Genomic DNA, 7,294 nt, shown 5'->3' on the forward strand with positions numbered 1-7,294 from the left:
GGCCGCGGGAACGAGCAGGGGCCCTGGGAGAGCGACGGGGCCGCGGCCCCACCGCGGTTCCCACACGCTCCCGCGAGCTCCTCGGAGCAGCTTTCCTCCCACCCAAGGAAAATATTTGTTCAGAAGGTGAAGCCGCGGCTGGGCAATGTCAGCAGCAAATGTCAGCAAGTGTCGGGAGGAGAGAAACTAATTAGACAAAATGGGCCAAATTTCTCCCGGGGGGAGCTCCTCTGCGACCGCTGCAGGCAGGATGAATTTGGCCAAATGGTTAAACAGATTATTTTGTGCTCCCTTGTTGCTCCATCCTGGTTTATGGAGCCTCACCGGCTTCAGCAGAGCCGCTAGCTCCCGTGGCGTATCGCTGCGTGGAGGAGCCCGGGAGCAGAGCCCCTCTGACAGTGCGTCACGGACACCCAGCAGCTGAGCTTGGATGAAGTCACCTCGTGATACTAAAGCTGCCATTCTCCAAATATATCTTGGCAGGCTTCCACTTTTCTTCTCCCAAGCCGCCCGGATTCAATGCATGCAGCTGCAGGGATGCTCCGGCCAGTGCTTGGAGGGATAAAACTGGGGCTGATAAAGAGCCAGAGCAAAAAGTCCGGTGACCTCTGAGCGGTCAAGCAGCATCTCCGCGACAGTCGCAGGGCTGAAGGCTGGCGCTGGGCAGGGGCAACACGGTGCACGCGGGAGGGCTCCGGCTGTCTGGTCCCTCCTCCCTGCCAGGGACTAGCCAGCAGCTCCACCAGGCATTTTGGCCTTTTACTACCAAAAATTTCAACCTAAGCCCACCCAGCTGAAGCCTGAGGGAGACTCAGGTCTATAAGTCTTGTTGACAGCAAGGGAACCACGCTGAGTCCATCACCACGTTAAGCCCAGGGCGTTGGTAGAAGAACAGCGTGCAAACAGGTGTATGGAGCAGGCAAAAATTGCCATGCTGCACCTCGATAGGGATTTGCCTCTTCCTATCCTGTTCCTATTTCTGTTCCCCTTGAGCTCCCAGCCTCGGTGCATAGAGGTAATTCATTAACCTGCAAGAACGAGGAGGCCTAAACTTTCCCCTGGTCGCTGCAACGGCAGCTCGCGGCAAGACCGGTGTCTGCCGGCGGGACGGGCTGGCGGGAGCGCTGCCAGCAACGCGGGGACATGTAAATAGCCGCAGGAATGTCCCTGTGGAGCAGGGCCAGGGATGCGGGGCCGTGGGGAGCCCAGCCCGGCAGGTCCCGGGAAAGGCAGACTCCCTGCCCAGGCTCGTGCCGGGTGACTTTCTCCAGCGGGGCTAATCCCCTTGACCGGGAGAAAGCGTTGTGTGATGGTCAAGCTGTTGTGCAACGCTCAAGCTGATAAAACAGAGGCACCGTTGGCTGGTGGCGTGAAAGGCAGCAGTGGGTTATTTGAGGAGTAGGGAGTTGGTGTTGGATGAGCTGGACATATGGGGCTGCGTACCAGGAGCTGTTTCATCCCCCCCAGAGGAAGGGTGGGCTTAGGGGAGCCACAGCACCCGTTGCCCATGAGACCGGGTGGTCGTCCCCGGCACTGAAGCCCAGCTCACCACCTCTCCAGTCCTCACCCGGGCCAGTGGACACCAGTGCAAGCTCGTCCCTAGCCAGGAGGTACTGGGTTTTCTAACCAGTCTGGGGGTGCAAGCCCTCCGCTGTGCCCACCACGCGCAAACCCCGCTGTGGGAGCCCGGAGCACTTTTTGCTGTGTTTTGATTTTGATTTATTTTTCTGCTATCGTAGCAAGCAGTTCTGAGACTGGTAGTAACATACCCGGGGCTAATTCAGTGCAAAGCCCCTTTCCAAAAGGAAACAGTCACCCTCTTGCTCCCAGCTTTGGTCTGCCCATCCCTGCTCGCTTGCCAGAGCGCACTCCGAGATGTTAACAGGGAAGTTTCTTTGCACGGAGCCAACCGACTATTGAGTCCAAGCGACCCTGCTCAAGGAATAAAAAGCCCATTCCCTTTGTGCTGGAGGAGATGCCATTTGCCTGGTTGGTGCGTTTGGGAGCTCGGCAGGGGATACAGCAGAGGAACAACATTCCTGCGAGGAGCTGTTTTCAAAAGAAAAGAACAGAACCAAGAATTTGGGAGAGATAAGAAAATGAATGTCTGCAGAATCTGGGAAAGCCTTGAGCGGAGGGACGGAGACAAAGTACGAGAATGCACTTTATTTGTGAGCAGCTTTCCATCCTGCGCAGCCAAACAGGACATCCTGCCTCAGTTCTCCTTCCTCTCCTTAATTAGAGCTGCGTTCGGGACACGGCCATTAATGTCGTCTCAGCATTTCCATGACAAAGCCCTGTTTTTGCAGGACTTTAGGAACTTGGCCCTAGAAAATCTGTTATTAGAGTAAAACGGCTCAGCCCAGGGATCGTCCCAGGTTTACTCGCTCGTGGCCAGCCGGAGGCCTTGGGCCACTGCCGGCACAGCCGCCGGCTCCGAGCGCGCTGGCTCCAGCAGGAAGGCACCTCGGTGCGGTGGCATTGGCGCACGGGTCCCCGCTCCGGAGCCGAGCGGTGGCACACCTCCGCGGTCCCCAACAGCACTGCCACCACGGTGCCTGCCTTTCCGAACCTATAAATCATCCTGGAAACCTCTGTTTTCGGGGGACCTGGCTTGAGGAGCCTGGAAAAGGAGCCCAATTCTCCAGCGAGAGCGCTGCTCGCCACCTGAGAACAAGGCTCGCCTCCAGCCCCTCTGCTCGGCCTTTCCCACAGGGCAGAGACTCCTAAAACGTCACTGCCACCCGTGCTGCTGCTGGTCCCTCGGCTCGGGAGCCGTCCCCGCTGCTTCCCAGTGCTCCCGCGCATTGCAGGAGCTGCTGCAAACGGCGCCGTGAAAAAGCCGCTGTTTGCAAAGCAAACACCAAAAGGGCTGTAAAAATAATCAGTTCCCGGGCCCGAAGTCACCCGCGGGCCACGTGGGTCTAGCGGCAGCGCCGGCGAAGACCCTGGCTGCCATGAGAGCTGCGGGAAGGGCTTTGGGGAGATACGGAAACGCAGTTTGAGCACGTGGCGAGGCCAGGCGCTGCCAGGACGGCCCCAGCGCACCTTCGGGCGAGCCTGCAAGAGCCTGCAAAGCCGGCTCACACGCACACAGGGTTAAGCCAAACATCCTCTCGCTGCCGCTCTTTCACTTCCCATTTCGAGGGAGACGACACCGTGGTCCCGTGCCCGGCGCTGCGCCGGGGGGCCCTGGCCCTGCGCAGCCGTCCCGCGCATCTCCGCGGGGCCGGGGCTGCGTTTTGAGGGCTCGGCAGGGCCGTGCACACCGTGCCCTGTCATCCCCCCATGGGTCTGCCGTGCCAGTGCCTCAGGCGAGGGTAAAAGCCGCTTGTTGCCCATCGCCAGCCCAGCAGCCGCCCGCCCCGGGGCTTGGATGCTCGAGCCCGGGAGACTCGGGCGCTCGGTCCCCCGCGGCACGGCCGGGCTCCCCGCGCTGCACCGTGCCCCCCGCCGCCACGGGGAGAGGGGGCCGGCTGCGCCCCCTCCGCGCCGAACCGCAGCGGGTCCGGCGGGTCCGGAAGAGCGCGGCGGAGACGAGTGTTTCCTGCCGCGCGGGAGCGCAGCGCCGTCACGCCGTGGCGGCCCCCGCGGGTGCGGCGGCGAGATAACTCCGGGCGCAGCCGCCATCACTTCCCCCTTTTGTCCCTGGCTTTTTTCAGGCCTTCCTGAACAGAAACGTCCCATCTCCGAAGGAATGTCGCTTCCACCGGCCGCCCACCCGCGAGAGCGCCGAGCGGCCCCGGCGCCCGCCCGGGGCACACTGCCTGCGGCACCCGCTGCACGGGGTCCCGGCAGCGAGGCTGGCACGCAAGCCGCCCGCTTTGCACCGTCCTCCGGAGCACCACACAGTCACCCATCACAGAAACACGCTTTTCACCCAGGGATTCATTGCTAGCGCTCGTTTCCTGGAAGCGGCGCGGGCTGGCAGTGCCGGCAGCAGCGTGCGGGGACCGCCAGCTGCGTGCGTGTCCGTGCACACCGCCGCCAGCACCCTGCGCCCGGAAACCCCGGCTGACGGGTCTCGCTCAGAGCAAAACCTTTTTTGCAACTGTTCGAAACATTTATTATAACGCAGCGGCCAGAGTGCGGTGCAGACGGGCCCTGAGACCCAGCAGTGGCAAAGCAGCCCACCGTCCCCACCGTGCCACCTTCCTCCCCAGCGTTTACCCTTCAGCCATAAATATTTGCTCCTGGCTGCAGTTTTCCTGGGGGAGATTTGAGCCCAAGAGCGATTGCTTGGTGGAAGGAGTTTTTCTCTGCCTGTTTACTTTTGACATTCCCCGTAGTTAAGAGCAGCTTTTTTCCTAAAACAACGGGAATGGTAATACCTACTATCGACAATTATTGTAATAAACGGGTAACAGATCCTAGGGGAAGCAAACACGGAGCAACAGCACTGTAGCTGGGGCCGTGGAGCAGAGCCCTGCCCTCGGTGCGCCGGGGCATCCGTCCGCGTCCCGGGTTTGGGGGCTCGGGGGGGCGAAGCAGAGCCCGGGTGTCCCCCAGCGCTGCAGAAGCAGCCCGCGCCCTTCGGTTTTGCCCGGCTCTGGTGCCCCGGGGAGCCGCGGCCGTTTGCAGGCTGCGAGGGGAGAGGGCCCGGAGGGTTATCCAATCTCCCCGAGCAGACGTTTCCGCCGGCACGCCCCAGCCGCGCAGCCGCTCGCTCCGTCCATAAATCACTGATCCCGCCCGCCACGGCCGCCCCGGGGGGGAAACGGGAGCCGGCACGAGCGGGGCTGGAGCAGGGCACGGGAGCGCGCGTGTGCCCACCAAGCACGGTGCTGCCCAGCCGCCACCGTGCCCTCCGCTCCGTCCAGGGCATCGGCAGGCCAGGGGGGAGATGCTCCCCAAGCCCGTGCCCTGGGGACAGGCGCGGGCCTGGCGCCCCAGAGCGACGCCGGGGCTTTGGGACGGGCAGAGTTTCCCGGGCACGAGCCCAACACAACAGTATTTTCATTCCCTTTTCAGATTTGGGATTACAAGAAATCTCATGCTGGTTTGGTTTTGTTTTCCATCTATTTTGGGAGTGTCAAAAGTCAGAAATCCCCTTGCAAAAGATTCCAACCCGGGTCTCCCCCAGCCGACGTGAGGACACCAGGTCACCCCGCACACACTTGCAGCCAACACAAGCAGGGGAGCAAGGTGCACAAGCGCTGCGGCCGGAGGGAGATGCACGTGGGCTCCAGCTCCCGCACTGCTCTGGTGACAGCGGCTTCGGCTGGGAGCTGCCACCGCCGCTTCGCAGCCACTTCCAGGGCTTGGAAGTCATTTTCCTGCTGCACTGAACAGACCAAATGCTTTTTGAGCATTTTTGCCGAGGGGGGCTGTGACAAACGCGCCTTTGGGGCTCTGCAAGCGCAGGTTTCCCTCCAGCCAACAGCGCTTCGCCAGACCCCCCAGCAGCACCAAACCTTTCCGCAGCGGCCCCGCAGAAGGGCTCAGCTCCCACCAAGCCCACACAAGGCCTCCCACAGCACCAGCACTCCAGCCAGCCCTGCTGCGGCCGCGCATCCCTGTGCTTTGCAAACCTGGGTCGGCAGAGCTCACCCCTGCTCCCGCTTTGCAATCAGAGCAAGATAACGGCCTCCACCTCCCAGAGAGCCGGGCGCACCGGCTCCAGTTACACCACACTTAATCCTTGAGCCGCTCTGACACCGCAGCTTCGGCCTGATTACATGTCCCAGTTATGAGATGGCTGGGCCCCAGTGAACTCAGAAACGTTAAATACACTGTAATTGGACCCCCAGTGCCTCCGCTTTTCCTTCGATGACGAGGCCCTGCTAATTTCCCGGCATGTTCCCATGCCGGTGTTGCAACCCCGGCGCACAGCCGTTCCTCGAGTCTCCCCGGGCAGAGGTGCCGAGCGCGGGGAAGTCCTCAGCATCCCTCCGGCACGTGCGGAGAGGCAGGACCGGGCCGGCACAGCGCCCCGTGCCCCGGCTCTGCACCACGGGCAGCCTCGAGGGAAGCCCCCTGCGGAAGCCTTCGAGGCTCTTCCCCACCCCACCGTGGCCTGGAGCCCGCCGTATCGATTGCAAAGCGAAGGAAACCAAAGCTGCCTGTTCCTGGTTTATCCCAGAAGGAAGCAGGAGCGGGGATAGATAAGGAGCAAACTCCCTGGGGAAGGGAGGGGAGAGCTTTTCGCTTCCTCTTCCTACTTTTGCTTTTTACTTTTCTGTACCTTGAATATCAGCTCTGCAAAACACTCCCAATACGGCCTGCGCCCGTCCCTCGATGCCCGCGCACCCCGGCCTCTGCATGGGCTGCTGCGGAGCTGGCGGGACCCGGGGGACGAGTGCAACCTGCCCTTGCCCTCAAAGCAACGCCGTGTCGCAGCCCCGTGAGCCCCCCCGGTTAACCGTCTCAGCCGCGATGCAGTTTTGAGTGACCTGCCAATGCACAGCAACTGGCTGATGCCGAACATCACGGCTAAGCGGCCTCTTGCGCGTCCCAGGGGCAGCAAGCAGGTAACATCGGCTCTGGGGTCGGCCACGATGTGCAAGAGGCATCGGCCCCGGTGCCAGCTCCCGGGGCTGATGCGCTGGGCGCGGCAGGGACCGGAGCATCCCACCATTTCCAGCGCCGTGCGCTCGCTGCCGGCTGCTCGCTGAGCCGCTATCCTTGCTGTTTGCACACAAAACACCCAGGGAAAAACAGTATTGACCCATGCGAGCTGCAAACCAGTGAGGACCGCTGACGCGATGGGAGCCAGGAGGAGCTGTGCAGAAGGAAGAGCTGGGTTTGGGCTGTAGCCTCGGGATCTCGGTTTCCCTCTGCTCCTGGAGCTCGTGCTACGGTCACAGCGAGAGAGCAGGAGGCCCTGCCCGGCTGGACGGCTCTGCCTCACCGGGGTGCCACTGTCCCCTCTGCCCGGGAAGGCGGCAGGCTCCGTGGGGCAGGGCTGGCTCCATGGGGCAGGGCTGCCTTCCCGGCCTGCTTGCACGGTGCTCCCAGGTGTTATTTTGATATAACGAATAGCACTTCCCCCCCAGCCCTGAACCCCTCTGCTCTTTGCCAAGGAGGGTTGCTGTTCCTCTCGCAGCTGCAGCCCTCTCCGGACGGGCTGTGAAGGCCATCATAACAAAACTGGGGCAAGCAGGCTCGGAAAGATATATAGGCAGAGGAAACAGATGCAAAGGGAGACCTATAACAGCCTTATTTTGCTACCAACGCTCCAAAACATTGCGAGGACAAACCCGGCGGGAGCGCGACACGTCTCCGCAGCCCCCGGCGAATGGGGATTTCAAAACACCCGCTTTGTTCTCCCCGAGTTTCCAGAGCTGCGTGTCAC

The sequence above is a fragment of the Dromaius novaehollandiae genome, chromosome 20 (assembly GCF_036370855.1).
Source record: "Dromaius novaehollandiae isolate bDroNov1 chromosome 20, bDroNov1.hap1, whole genome shotgun sequence".
NCBI lineage: Eukaryota > Metazoa > Chordata > Aves > Casuariiformes > Dromaiidae > Dromaius > Dromaius novaehollandiae.